Source organism: Mobula birostris, chromosome 11, assembly GCF_030028105.1.
Source record: "Mobula birostris isolate sMobBir1 chromosome 11, sMobBir1.hap1, whole genome shotgun sequence".
NCBI lineage: Eukaryota > Metazoa > Chordata > Chondrichthyes > Myliobatiformes > Myliobatidae > Mobula > Mobula birostris.
Genome location: NC_092380.1, coordinates 18,167,801 through 18,183,093, shown reverse-complemented (window position 1 = coordinate 18,183,093; position 15,293 = coordinate 18,167,801).

Sequence of the window (15,293 nt, the reverse complement as noted above, 5' to 3'; positions counted from 1 at the left end):
GCAGCTACTGTGTTAAAATGTCCATTCAGTCTGACTGTCGGGTGACTGATCTCGGTGTTTGGATAATATGGTTTCATTCAAGGAGAGCTCTGTTCCACAAGCTGCCCTTCCATTCCATGGAGTCTGGGCTAGAAGGGGCAAGACAGTGTGCTTGGGACAGTCCCACCCTGTGTCACAGCTGGCTCCACTGCATAGCTGTTGGTCCAGCTCTCCTACAGTCACCACTCGCTCTCATTTTGGAACGAACCGACCTCGGTCAGCAGTGTGGCCCCTGGGCTTGGACTCCCTGCTGCCCGCCAAAACTGTGTGCAAGGAGTCAGTGTCAACTGTACCTTTGTAATAATGTTTGCGTAAAATATTTACCCATGGCATTAAATTGTACATAATAAAATGATTGTGCCAGTTTCATTTGTTACGTCTGTCCAGACAGGGGAGAGGTGTCAAGATCAGGGGGAGCCATCCAGCCATTCAGACCTGCCCTAATGTTTGTCATGGTCACACTGTCATTTTCTTGCCCTTTTTATTGCCTTGATATCCAGAAACCTACAGTGACTGAGCCTCCACAGCAAATCCCATCCCTCCTCAACACCACTGGGATAGAGAATTCCAAAGACTTACCACCCCCTGTGAGCAAGTTTCTTCATCTTGGTCCTTTTTTCAGACGCAATGACTTTCTAGACTCCTCGGGGGTCGTGGGGGGGGGGGGGCGATATGTCCTCTCTGCATCCCCCTCCTTGAGTGCTGAAACTATTTGGAAATTTCGATGAGATCTCCCCCCTTCTCCTGAACACTAGAGGCCCAATCTCTGGAGCGGTTCAGCAGAGAAAGCATTTCTTTGGCTCACCATAACCGTCTTGTTTGTCCACCTATGCTGATTCTGTGTTCCGGGTTTTTAATCTTTCTTACTCACATACCTCACTGCTCCTTAAAGTTGGTAACTTGTGATCTGCCCCGCCACCACCTGTGGCAGTGAATTCACTCTCAATACTTCACATTTCAAAAAAAAACAAAAATCCCCATGAGGCAGTGACTTACAAAGAATGTGATATGTTGCAGAAGTGAAGCTGCTAAACGTTTGACCTGAACGTCTGAGGTACCAGGTGAACAGTGAGACCCTGCCACACTGTGTGACTGAGTCAGTCTCTCAATCTCTGTCTCACTGTCACACATGGTCTGTCTTAGTGTCTGCACCTCTTGGCGGGGGGGCGGGGAGAAGAGATGCCCTCAAGCCTCAGATCCCTTTAAGGCTGATATTCAGACTGGCTCCACCTGAGTCCTGCTAATATCAAATGAGCAAACAATTAGGAGGGTGGAAATGGGAAGTCTGGAGAGGCTTAACTGCCCTCCCAAGGCACGTGTATCCTTCCTGAGATAGGGAGAGCAGACCTGTACAGAGTACTGCACGTGTGGTGTCACCAAGGCCCAATATTTCTTGCACTTGTGGTGTAGCCTTCTGAATTACTTTATGAACCTCTAATTTTTCTGCTATTACAGTGCCAGCAACCTGGGTCAATTCTGTCTCAGTCTGTAAGGAGTTGGTATGGTTCCCCTGTGACTCTAAGTTTCCTCTGGGTGCTGTGGTTTCCACCACATCCTTAAGTCAGACAGGTCAATTAATCACATGGGTGTAATTGGATGGTGCCATCTCATTGGGTATTTGGTCCTGCACAACATTCTGCGTGGGAATTTAAACTGGAGGTGGTAGTTTCTTTTTAATATGAGGTCGAGTTGTGAGCTTGACATCAACCCGGCACGGATGGAGAGCGCGCTCAGGAGTGGTCTGCCACTGGATCGAACTTGGGAACCTCTGTTCTCGAGCCCGGCGCTGATCTCACTGCACCAGCCGACCCTCATTGGGCCAGAGGACCCGTTACTGTGTAGTATCTCTAAGTAAAAATTGCAGGGACACCCAGGACAATACCATTTTAAAGAAGCACTCTTCGATTTTTAATTACTTTTGTCTATTTTTCTTGCCTATTCACCTAGCCTGTCTAGATCTTCTTGAAGCTTTCTCCATCCTCCACACCACCACCACAAAGTTTTCTATTATCAGTAAACCTAGATGTACAGTGGCTATAAAAAGTACTTCCCCCCCCCCCCCACACACACACACATTTTCATGTTTTATAACATTGAATTACAGTGGATTTAATTTAATCACAGTGGCTCTTTTTTGACACTGATGGAAAAAGACTGCTCATGAAATCACTAGTAGTTAGGGCAGCAATGCTGGTCCTCCATCTCTGTATAGAAAGATTCTTCTTTCCTGTTTCTGTAACTTTTTTTTTGACAAGTCAAGGTTGTTAGCCCTGAGCTGAACTCTCGAACCTGGAGGATCGGTGCACCACGCTTAGTCTGGCCTCGACCAAATTACGAGGCCCTGACTCCAGCCAACTTAGCTCTCCGGGTCATTGAGGCACGCAAGGTTCTGAACCCTACAACAAGGATGTGGTCCTCTTGGTGGGTGGCCCTTACCTACCTGCATGACATTTCCTCTGCAACTATAAAACACTATATTCTGCCTTCTGTTTTCTTTTTACTACCTTCACCTTCTTATGTATGGCATGATCTGTCTGGATGGCAAGTAAACAAAAGCCCTTCATTGACATTAATGGAACCATTCCAATCAGTGTGGAGGGACGCAAGTTTTGTTGCCCCCTCCATGGAGGCTCTATGGGGAAGGAGAACATGACGAGCACAAAATACAGTAAACTTGTTTAAGACAAGTGTAAGTGAATGGCTACTTTCACTTGACAGGTCACTGGATGGTGAGAAGGGAAGAGGGAAAAGGGTTGCTGTACCCACTGCAGTCGCATGAGACGAGAAGTAGAGGATTGAAGTGAGTCAAACATTGCAGTAACTTGTGTCGCCTTCACATCAGTGGTGAAACTGTGCAGTGTCGAGCAGGTAACTGGGAACACCCAACACCTTCAAACATCATCAGACACAACAGCCATCCTCCTCCCTCATCTTCAAGGTAACAGAGAGGCCTTCTATAGAGCCGTGCAGTCACAGACAGGACCCTTAGCCCATCTGGCCGACACTGACCAAGAAGCACATTTGGCTGTGTTTGGCCTGCTTCTCTCTAAACCTTTCCCATCCTCCTCCAGATCCCATTATCTGTTCATTCCCTCACTGAGGAAGCCTGGCCAGTAAACTGGTGGGTTGGAGATTAAGGTCTACATCCAGTTGAGTTGCTGGACAGAATAGCTGTTGATGCTTTCCTACAAGGGCTGAGCACTGGTCATAAACCAGTTGGTGACTCTTTGCTATGATCTTCTTTCTAAGTCCATCTCTCCTTTTGGGGTATAGACCACTGATAGCAGTTCACCAGAGCCCTCTGTCCTGGACCAGTCTTTCAAGCTGTCCCCAGGTGTCAAATCTTTTCTCTCCCAGGCATGAGGCCTTTGGAGTTTCTGGTAGTGTTGCTGTAGCTCTGCTTTTATGGGATGAAATTGCTAGTGCCATGCTAAACCCCCCTCCTTTCACAGCTGAGAGTCGTCCATGGTGGAGCTACTGGTTGGTTACTTTGGACCTGCCCTCTTCTGGATGAAGAAGCTGCTGGATTCCTTTTACTGGGAAAGGACACTGTTGCATCCCTTCAGCTCCTGAGAAAGAGAGCACCCACCTGTGATGCTGCTTTTCCTGAGTTCTGAAACTGTGCAACTACATTGCGCACAGACCATGACTGCTCACCTCAGTTTGCCTCCACTGCTATAATCCCATTAGTTTGACACCAGAGGATTGAAGGATAGCCAATGTTGTTCCATTGTTTAAGAAAGGCTCTAAGAGTAAGCCATCAATTTATAGGATGGTGAGCCAGACATCAGCACCGAGTAAGTTGTTGGAAGATAGTCTGTGTCTGGACATGTAAGTATTTGGTTAGATGGGGACTGATTAAGGATAGTCAACAGGGCTCTGTACATGGTAGATCATGTCTAACTAATTTTATAGGAAAGCTGATGGAAGAAAGGCAGTGGATGTTGTCTACATGGACTTCAGCAAGGTCTTTGACAAAGAACCGCATGGGAGGTTGGTCAAGAAGATTCAGTCATTTGGCATTGAAGATGAGGTAGTAAATTGGATTCAACATCAGCTTTGCAGAAGAAGCCAGAATGCTGGTAGTAGATGGTTGTCTCTCTGACTGGAGACCTGTGACGAGTGATGTGCCACAGGGATCGGTGCTGGGTCTGGTGTTTGTCATCTACATCAATGATCTGGGTGATAATGTAGTTAATTGGATCAGCAGATTTGCAGATGACCAAGAATGTGGGGCGTAGTGGACAGCGAGGAAGGCTAACAAAGCTTGCAGCAGGGTCTGGACCAGCTGGAAAATGGCAGACAGAATTTAATGTAGACAGGTGTGATGTGTTGCACTTTGGGGTATACAAAGCAAAGTAGGACTTGCATTATGAATAGTAGGGCACTGTGGAACATAGTAGAACAGAAGGATCTGGGACTACAGATCCCTAATTCCTGGGGGGGGGGAGCATCACAGGTAGATAGGGTTGTAAAGAGAGCTTTTGGCACATTACCCATCATTAATCAAGGTATTGAGTACAGGAGCGGGGATGTTTTGTGGAAGGTTGAATAGGTTCATTTATTATCAAGGTATACAACTCTGAAGTTCTTCTCCTGCTAGACACGAAATCAAGAAACAAACGAAAGTCAGCACGATCATGAACCCCCAAATTCCACCTCCACGCACAAAACTGAACAGTCACACTGACTTCCCACATCCCCCTCCCGGCACACCAAAAAACATGAGAAAGATCGGGTGGAAAACACAGAGTATAAACAAAACTATAAGACTGAAAAGAGTCCTCAGTCGAAGTCCATATCAAAAAACGTGGAAAACCCGGGTAACGTTCTCCGAGCCCAGCGGCAGCCTCTCCCGTCTCCGGCAGCTGAGCAATCCAACCAGGGATCAAAAAGTAGTCTGCTCTCTCCGGCACCGGAGTAATCAAAAGGAAGTTTCCTGTTTCTGGCAGCAGAGCGACCCCACCAGGGATCAAAAGGCTGTCTCCCCTCTCCGCAGCAGAATGACCCCACCACCGATGAAAAGGCAGGCTGTTGGTGCTTACCTTCTGCATTGGTCTCAATGTTTCAGTCTCCCTCGTCACTAAATCACGGACAATGGAAGCTTTAATCGGCAAAATGGAGTCGAAAACTGACTCGCGTCCCATCCCGCAGTCTTCTCTCCACGAGGTTAGCGCACGCTGCCTCTGTCTCCCGGAATCCTCTCGGAGACTGCAGAGTGCCGAAACACCCAAACGATCTCCAGACTGCAAATCACAGGCTCCAACAGTTCCAGGATCACGTTCAAGATGGGAAGCAAATGTAAAAGACATAAAATAAGTTAAATATGTAGTTTCGTGGTCTATCTCGAAGATGTTGACCATGGGGCATTGTACGCAGGCACCATCTAGGACATTATTCCCTGGAGCACAGGAGAATGAGGGGAGATTTCATAGAAGTATACAAAATTATGAGTCATTATATATATATATAGGATAAGTGCAAACAGGTTCTTTTCCTCCACTGAAGTTGGATAAGACAAGAACTAAAGGTCATGGGTTAAGGGTGAAAGGTGAACTATTTTAGGGGGAACATGAGGGGTATTGTCTTCACTCAAAGGGTTGTGAGAGTGTGGAACAAACAGCCGGTAGCAGTTAAGAATGCACATTTAATTTCAATATTTAAGGAATTTAGGAGCATAAATTGGAAGCAGATGTACTCAGTTGTTGGGGGGGGGGGGAAGAAATGTACAACACAAATGTTGAGGTTATTTAGGGAGCACTTCCATGGGGTTCCAGATAGGACTGTTCCATCGAGGCAAGGAAAGGATGGTAGGGTGAAGGAACCATAGTTGACAAGAGATGTGGAACATCTAGTCAAGAAGAAGAAAGAAACATACTTAAGTTTTAGGAAGCAAGGATCAGACAGGACTCTAGTGAGTTATACAGTAGCCAGAAAGGAGCTTAAGAATGGACTTAGAGTTTGAAGGGGACAAGGGAAGGCCTTGGTGAGTAGGATACAGGAAAAACCCAAGCAGTCCTACATGTACATGAAGAACAGGAGGATGACTAGAGTGAGCACAGGACCAACCAGGGACAAAAGAGGAAACCTGCCTGGATTTGGAGGAGGTAAGGGAGATACTTAATACTTTTCTTTGGTATTCACCAGTGAGGACAACCTAAAACATGATAAGGATGTGCCAGAATTTTTGAAAACATTAGGATAGATAAGTCCCCAGGCTGGGTGGGATATACCTCAAGTTACCATGGGAAGCGAGGGAAGAGATTGCTGCACCTTTGACGATGAGTCCTCATTGGCCTCGGGAGTATGATCAGAAGATTGGAAGGCAACAAATGTTATTCCTTTGATCAAGAAAGTTAATAGGGATAACCCTGGGAATTGTATCAGTGGTGGGCAAACTATTGGAAAGGATACTAAGAGGACTAACTAACGTTTGGTGAAGCAGAGTGATTGTCGGTATGATTTGTGAGGGGCAGGTTATGCCTCATGAGCTTAACTGAGCTTTCTGAGGAGGTGACAAAAACAAATTGATGAAGGTAGAGTGGTGGGTGTGGTGTATATGGATCTTTGTGGGGTGTTTGACAAGGTTTCTTATGGTAGACTCATTCAGAAAGCAAAGAGCGTCTTTCACCGAGTTGATGATCTGCCAGCAGCACCGGATGTTGGTCTCCGTGTGCGTCCCCGGGAACAGCCCGTAGATCAGAGAGTCCTCTGTTACGCAGCTGCTGGGGATAAAACGTGACACTAGCCCGTCCATCCTCCTCCACACCCTCTTTGCCAACTGGCAGTGTGCAAAGAGGTGGGTCACAGACTCCTCCTCACTGCAATCCTCCCGTGGGCAGCGGGGTGTGGAGACCATGTTCCGGGCGTATAGGAGGGATCTGACTGGGAGGGCCCCTCTCACCGCCAGCCAGGTGAGGTCTGGTGATCCATTTTGCCGGATGGTTTGGACAGTCTACTCAGGGAACCACCCCACTGTGTCCATCACATCCTTCTCCTGCGGTGTCCGCAGGACGTTCTGTGCTGACCGCTGCCTGATGGTCTTGTAGTCAAAGGTGTTGGTCTGGAAGAACTTTCCAGTAAACCACGAGTAGCACAGCACCATCCAGCCAACTGGGACTTGGCATGGCGATGGGGCCAGACCCATCCATCGCAACGCCAGAGGGAGGTGAAACCCAGGCACATGGTACTTCAAACACAAGAAAATCTGCAGATGATGGAAATCCAAAGCAACACACACACACACACACACACACACACACACACACACACACACAATGCTGGAGGAACTCAGCAGGCCAGGCAACATCTGTAGAAAAAGTACACAGTCAACGTTTTGGGCCGAGACCCTTCATTAGTTCCGACAGCATTTTGTATCTAGTGGTACTTGGCGCCCATGCACAGCGCTGTCTGAGAAAAATTAAAATGTTACGAGAAATGTTTGTAGTTAAAGAAAGTAATAGACAACTTTACAAATAAAAACTTGATTACTTTGTAGGTGTACAGCCCACTGTGCGACTAAACAAAGATAACAAAATTTAAGATAAACGAATTAAAAAAAGATTTTTTTATTCATTTTACTTTACATTGCTTCTGTGATGTCACTATTGCGTCAACTCTTTACCTGAAAGTTTACTTAAGTAATCTTGTAAATTGTCTGGCAGCCTTTTTGTTCTTGATTTGTTTTATCTTTGCTCCACCTGGAGCTGTTGTATTGTTTTGTACGTCTTCAATTTATTTTGTCTTTGTAAAACTGAAAAGTGTAAATAAAGTATTAAAAAAAAACAAAGATAACATAGAACATAGGACATAGAATAGTACAGCACAGTACAGGCCCTTCGGCCCACAATGTTGTGCCGACCCTCAAACCCTGCCTCCCATATAAGCCCCCACCTTAGATTCCTCCAGATACCTGTCTAGTAGTCTCTTAAACTTCACGAGTGTATCTGCCTCCACCACTGACTCAGGCAGTGCATTCCACACACCAACCACTCTCTGAGTACAAAACCTTCCTCTAATATCCCCCTTGAACTTCCCACCCCTTACCTTAAAGCCATGTCCTCTTGTATTGAGCAGTGGTGCCCTGGGGAAGAGGCGCTGGCTATCCACTCTATCTACTCCTCTTGTTATCCTGTACACCTCTATCATGTCTCCTCTCATCCTCCTTCTCTCCAAAGAGTAAAGCCCTAGCTCCCTTAATCTCTGATCATAATGCATACTCTCTAAACCAGGCAGCATCCTGGTAAATCTCCTCTGTACCCTTTCCAATGCTTCCACATCCTTCCTATAGTGAGGCGACCAGAACTGGACACAGTACTCCAAGTGTGGCCTAACCAGAGTTTTATAGAGCTGCATCATTACATCGCGACTCTTAAACTCTATCCCTCGACTTATGAAAGCTAACACCCCATAAGCTTTCTTAACTACCCTATCCACCTGTGAGGCAACTTTCAGGGATCTGTGGACATGTACCCCGAGATCCCTCCGCTCCTCCACACTACCAAGTATCCTGCCATTTACTTTGTACTCTGCCTTGGAGTTTGTCCTTCCAAAGTGTACCACCTCACACTTCTCCGGGTTGAACTCCATCTGCCACTTCTCAGCCCACTTCTGCATCCTATCAATGTCTCTCTGCCATCTTTGACAATCCTCTACACTATCTACAACACCACCAACCTTTATGTCGTCTGTAAACTTTCCAACCCACCCTTCTACCCCCACATCCAGGTCGTTAATAAAAATCACGAAAAGTAGAGGTCCCAGAACAGATCCTTGTGGGACACCACTAGTCACAATCCTCCAATCTGAATGTACTCCCTCCACCACCACCCTCTGCTTTCTGCAGGCAAGCCAATTCTGAATCTACCTGGCCAAACTTCCCTGGATCCCATGCCTTCAAACTTTCTGAATAAGCCTACCGTGTGGAACCTTGTCAAATGCCTTACTAAAATCCATATACATCACATCCACTGCACTACCCTCATCTATATGCCCTTCACAAAGCCATGTTGACTGTCCCTGATCAGACCATGATTCTCTAAATGCCCATAGATCCTATTTCTAAGAATCTTTTCCAACAGCTTTCCCACCACAGGCGTAAGGCTCACTGATCTATAATTACCCGGACTATCCCTACTACCTTTTTTGAATAAGGGAACAACATTCGCCTCCCTCCAATCCTCCGGTACCATTCCCGTGGACAACGAGGACATAAAGATCCTAGCCAGAGGCTCAGCAATCTCTTCTCTCACCTCGTGGAGCAGCCTGGGAAATATTCTGTCAGGCCCTGGGGACTTATCTGTCCTAATGAATTTTAACAACTCCAACACCTCCTCTCCCTTAATAGCAACATGCTCCAAAACATCAACCTCACTCATATTGTCCTCACCATCATCAAGTTCCCTCTCATTGGTGAACACCGAAGAGAAATATTCATTGAGGACCTCGCTCACTTCCACAGCCTCCAGGCACACCTTCCCACCTTTATCTCTAATCGGTCCTACCTTCACTCCTGTCATCCTTTTTTTCTTCACATAATTGAAGAATGCCTTGGGGTTTTCCTTTACCCTAATTGCCAAGGCCTTCTCATGCCCCCTTCTTGCTCTTCTCAGCCCCTTCTTAAGCTCCTTTCTTGCTTCCCTATATTCCTCAATAGACCCATCTGATCCTTGCTTCCTAAACCTCATGTATGCTGTCTTCTTCCACCGGACTAGATTTTCCACCTCACTTGTCACCCATGGTTCCTTCATCCTACCATTCTTTATCTTCCTCACCAGGACAAATTTATCCCTAACATCCTGCAAGAGATCTCTAAACATCAACCACATGTCCAAAGTACATTTCCCTGCAAAAACATCATCCCAATTCACACCCGCAAGTTCTAGCCTTATAGCCTCATAATTTGCCTTTCCCCAATTAAAAATGTTCCTGTCCTCTTTGATTCTATCCTTTTCCATGATAATTATAAAGGCCAGGGAGCAGTGGTCACTGTCCCCAGATGCTCACCCACTGAGAGATCTGTGACCTGACCCGGTTCATTACCTAGTACTAGATCTAGTATGGCATTCCCCCTGGTCGGCCTGTCCACATACTGTGACAGGAATCCAACCTGGACACACTTAACAAACTCTGCTCTGTCTAAACCCTTGGAACTAATCAGGTGCCAATCAATATTAGGGAAGTTAAAGTCACCCATGATAACAACCCTGTTATTTTTGCACCTTTCCAAAATCTGCCTCCCAATCTGCTCCTCTGTATCTCTGCTGCTACCAGGGGGCCTATAGAATACCCCCAGTAGAGTAACTGCTCCCTTCCTGTTCCTGACTTCCACCCATATTGACTCATAAGAGGATCCTGCTAACAAACAGGATGCTAATGATCAATGACATCATGAGTTGAATGAACTGAACTGATTAACTAAAACGGAGACTGGTGTAGAAGGAATCAAAATGGGCAAAGGACAAACTAAAATATGTGGGTGTGCCAGATGTGGCAATTTAACCTTCAAATCATCATTTCTTATCCCATGGGAAGAGTGAGCGTAGCAACGAGACAGGAGGTGGGCATCCTGCATCAGCACGCTCTCTCCCAAACAGAAATTTCAAGATGTGCACCCCGTGCTCCTCCTGAAGAAGCACAAAGAAACCGAGGACCAGGAACGCAGTGGCCAGCCACGGAAACTGAGTGCAGCAGACGGGCGAGACATCAAACTGATGTCCCTTCTAAATCGGAAAAAGAGCAGCACTGCCACCAGCTCTGAACTGACAGAGACCATTGGAGCCCAAGGACACCCCTCTACAGTCGAAGAGGTCTTGTCAGAAGTGGTCTTCATGGAAGAGTTGCTACCAGTAGAAACAAAGCCAAGAGGCTCACCTACGCACAAAAGCACAAGGACTGGAATGCTGAACAATGACAGCAAGCGCTCCGGACTGACGAGACAAAAATTTGAAAACTTTAGCTCAGACGGAAGGCAGTTTGCCCGTAGAAGAGCTGGTGAGCGCGACGCGGGTGAGTTGTCTGCAGCCAACAGTGAGGCCCAGCGGAGGCTCCCTGCAAGTCTGGGGCTGCATTTCTGCGAATGAGTTGCTGATCTGCTCAGAATTAATGGAATCCTCGCTGCTGAGACGTATGAGCAGATTATCATCCATCACGCAATAATCATCGGCCCCAACTTCACTCGCCTGCCCCAGAGCAGACTTGACCCCGTTGGCGACAGCCTTGGACGGGATCTTGTAATCCACATTCAGGAGAGAGATTGGCCTCCAATTCCTAATGTCCTCCCTTTTCCCCTTCTGCTTGTAGATGAGGGTGATGATGCCCTTCCTCATGGACTCAGACATACTGCCGGCCAGAAGCATAGCGTTGTACACTTCCAGCAGGTCTGGGCCCATCCAGTTCCACAGAGCAGAGTACAACTCAGACAGTAAGCTGTCGCTTCCGGGAGTCTTACCCAACCCAAAGGAACGGATGGAGCCTGTCAGCTCGTCCAGGGTCAGTGGCTGATCCAGACTCTCCCACTTGCCATCGTCTAAGACCTGCGTGAAAGACGACAGGAAGTTGCGGGAGGCTGTGGATTCTGTGGCCTTTTCGTCGTACAGACCGGCATAGAAGGACTTACAGATCTTCAGTATGTCGGTCTGCGAGGACGTGACTGAGCCGTCCTCTTCCTTAAGGTTGTGGATCACAGAGCTCCCCCTGTGCACCTTTTGGAAGAAGAAGCGTGAGCATGTCTCCTCCTGCTCCACGGTTTGGACCCTTGATCGGAAGATGACCTTGGAGGATTCGGCGGCGAGGTGCTGGGCTTGCCGGCCCTTCACCTCTCGCAATTCCTCCCTGACATCCACCCCCTTCGACTGCAGAAGGAGAAGTTGCTGCAACTCTGTCTGGAGTTTACGCAGTTCCCTCTGCTCCTGCCTTGCCTTCTGGATACCCTTGCAGATGAAGAACCTCTTAATGTTCTCCTTGGTGGCTTCCCACCAGTGAACCGGGGAATCAAAGAAGGCTTTCAAGGTTCTCCAACCTGTATACTCCCTCTCTAGTTCCTCGATGTTCTCTGGGGTCAGCAGCTTTACATTCAGCTTCCACGTCCCCCTGCCTGCCTTCTGGTCCTCCCGTAAGAGACAGGTGGCTCTCAGAAGGCAGTGGTCAGAGAAGAACACCGGCGTGACGTCGGTGGACCTGACCATGAGGGACTCAGACAGGAAGAGGAAGTCGATCCGGGAGCGGGCTGAGCCGTCCGATCGTGTCCAGGTGGCTTGCGGCTGTGCTCCACCTGTGGGGGTGCCAAAGGCGTCGCGCAGCTTGGCTGTCTTCACCGTTTCCCTCAGGAGTCTAGAGGTACTGTCCAGCCTGCCGGGTCCTCCAGCTGCATCAATGGTGCAGTTGAAGTCTCTGGCCAGAACGACTGGCTGGGACGTCACCAGCAGCGGTGGGAGCCGCTCGCTCCGCACGGGGGAGGCGTACACGTTGATTCGTCGGCATTTTCCGTCCACCACCAGGAGGTGACCCCCAATGAGCTCTTTGACTTGGGTGATTGAGAAGTTGCCTCCCCGTGGCAGAGCGGCTGCCGCCCGTCTCTGTTGAGAGTCATCGTTGACACCCCCCTGTACTCACCCCGATGCTTCAGTCTGCCTTGCCACTTCGAGATGGAGTCGTTCATGACCCAGCGCCTCATCTATGGTCTTTTCCTGAGTCAGCCTGTGACCTTGGACATTTCCGGACCCTGTCCCCGATCTCCATGAGGCACCTCTCCGGACAGAGCATAGCGTTGGAGTTCTAAACTGTGCGCACGGGCTCTATCAGTTCCCGTAACAACAAAAAAAGAAAGATTAAGCAGAAGGCGTGGAAAAGAAAGAGAAATAATTGGATAGATTCGCTATCTGAAAGATGTCGCCCGAGGAATCGTTGTTCGCCTTCCTGGTCGGAAGTTTATGTACTGCTCTATGTGACAATAATAAACTAATTTACCTGTGCTTTTTAAACATTTTTTAATAGACAAAAGGTGCAGGAGTAGGCCATTCGGCCCTTCGAGTCAGCACCACCATTCACTGTGATCATAGCTGATCATCCACGTTCAGTACCCCATTCCTGCCTTCTCCCCATCTCCCTTCACTCCGCTATCTTTAAGAGCTCTATCTAACTCTTACTTGAAAGGATCCAGAGAACTGGCCTCCACTGCCTTCTGAGGCACAGCATTCCACAGAACCACAACCCTCTGTGTGAAAAAGTTTTTCCTCAACTCCGTTCTAAATGGTCTACCCCTTATTCTTAAACTGTGGCCTCTGGTTGTGGACTCCCCCAACATCGGGAACATGTTTCCTGCCTCCAGCGTGTCCAATCCCTTAATAATCTTATATGTTTCAATCAGACCCCCTCTCATCCTTCTAAATTCCAGTGTATACAATCCCAGTCGCTCCAATCTTTCAACATATGACAGTCCCGCCATCCCGGGAATTAACCTCGTGAACCTCCGTTGCACTCCCTCAATAGCAAGAATGTCCTTCCTCAAATTTGGAGACCAAAACTGCACACAATACTCCAGGTGGGGTCTCACCAGGGCCTTGTACAACTGCAGAAGGACCTATTTGCTCCTATACTCAACTCCCCTTGTTATGAAGGCCAACATGCTTTGATTGTACTTGCCTCTTCAACCTCCTCTGGAAGCTTGTTCCATGTCCCCACCACCCTCTCTATGAGAAAAATCAGCTCCGAGATCTCAATCGGATCTCCCCGAAACATTTCTCCTCACGCCGTAAATTTATGTTTGGACGCCCCCTGCCGTTGGATAAAGAGCGTGACCGTCTGTTCTCCCTATGCTCTTCAGAACTGTATAAACCTATATAAGGTCACTCCTCAGCCTCCTGCACTCCCGTGAAAACGATCCCTGCCGATCCAACCTCTCCTGCCGCTGTCTGTAAGGAGTTTGCACGTTCTCCACGTGGCCGCGTGGGTTTCCTCCGGGTGCTCCGGTTTCCTCCCGCAGTCCAAAGACGTACCGGTTGGTAGGTCACTATAAATTGTCCCGTCATGAGACTAGGATTAAATCAGGCGTGGCTCAAAGGGCCAATTCCGAGCTGTATCTCAATTAATTAATCAATTAATAAATCCGCCCAACATCTAGTAAATTTCTTTTAGTGCACCAACATCCTTTCCATAGTGTGGTAACCAGAACTACAGTACATACAATATTCCACTAGTGGTCCAACCTTTATCTTGCACAGCTGCAACATATTGTCCCACATCTTATACTCAACAGCCTACCTGCAAAGGCAAGCAAGTTAAATGCCTTAGCAACACACACAAAACGCCGGAGGAACTCGGCGGGCCAGGCAGCGTCCATGGAAAAGAGTAAATGGTCGGCGTTTCGGGCCCAGACCCTCTCAGTCCTGAAGAAGGGTCTCAGCCCGAAACGTCGACTGTTTTTCTTTTCCCCGGAATGCTGTCTGACCCGCTGAGCTCCTCCAGCATTTTGTGCGTGTTGCTTTGGATTTCCCGCATCTGCAGATTCTCTCTTGTAAACTAAATGCCAGTGGCAACCCAATCCGGCTGCGCTGTCATTTCATCAGGCCCTGGCGGGCAATGCACAAACGCCGGAGGAACTCGGCGGGTCAGGCAGCATCTGCGGAGGAAAATGAACAGTCGATGTTTAGGGTCGAGACCCTTCATCGGGACAGGGCGTATTTTATTTCAAACACCCCCTGTTTGAGACACGCGAGTTCCGAATTCTCAACACGCACCTCTCCAAACTCTCCAGCCTGCCCCTTCCCTTCTCGCTGGCGAATACTGACACCACGTGTTCATTCAGAAGAACAATTCCACCCTTCATCCCTCGCTGCCCTCTTGCTTCTAATATAATTATAAAACATTTTGTTCTTTTTCCCGAGTTTCTTTGTTCAATGTTATCAAATCTCACCGCATCTGCCTCTTAACTTTACCGAGGCGCACCGAATCTGAACCCTTACTGATTTTAAATGGTGGTGGTTGTCCGTCGTGTCCGCGGATGACGGGAGAACTGTGCGGGAGATTTTAGTCCCGGTGATTGAATTCCTTATCTCTTACATCCTTTGTAAACACGAGGAGTAAAAATCTATATGTTAAGTCTCTGTCTTAATGTGCTATTTTGTACTAATTTGCAATAAATAGTAACAGGACAGTCAATCTAGCATAGAAATACAATTGTATCAGCGTGAATTTATCAGTCTGGTGGCCTGGTGGGAGAAGCTGTCCCGGAGCCTGGCTTTGATGCTGCGGTAACG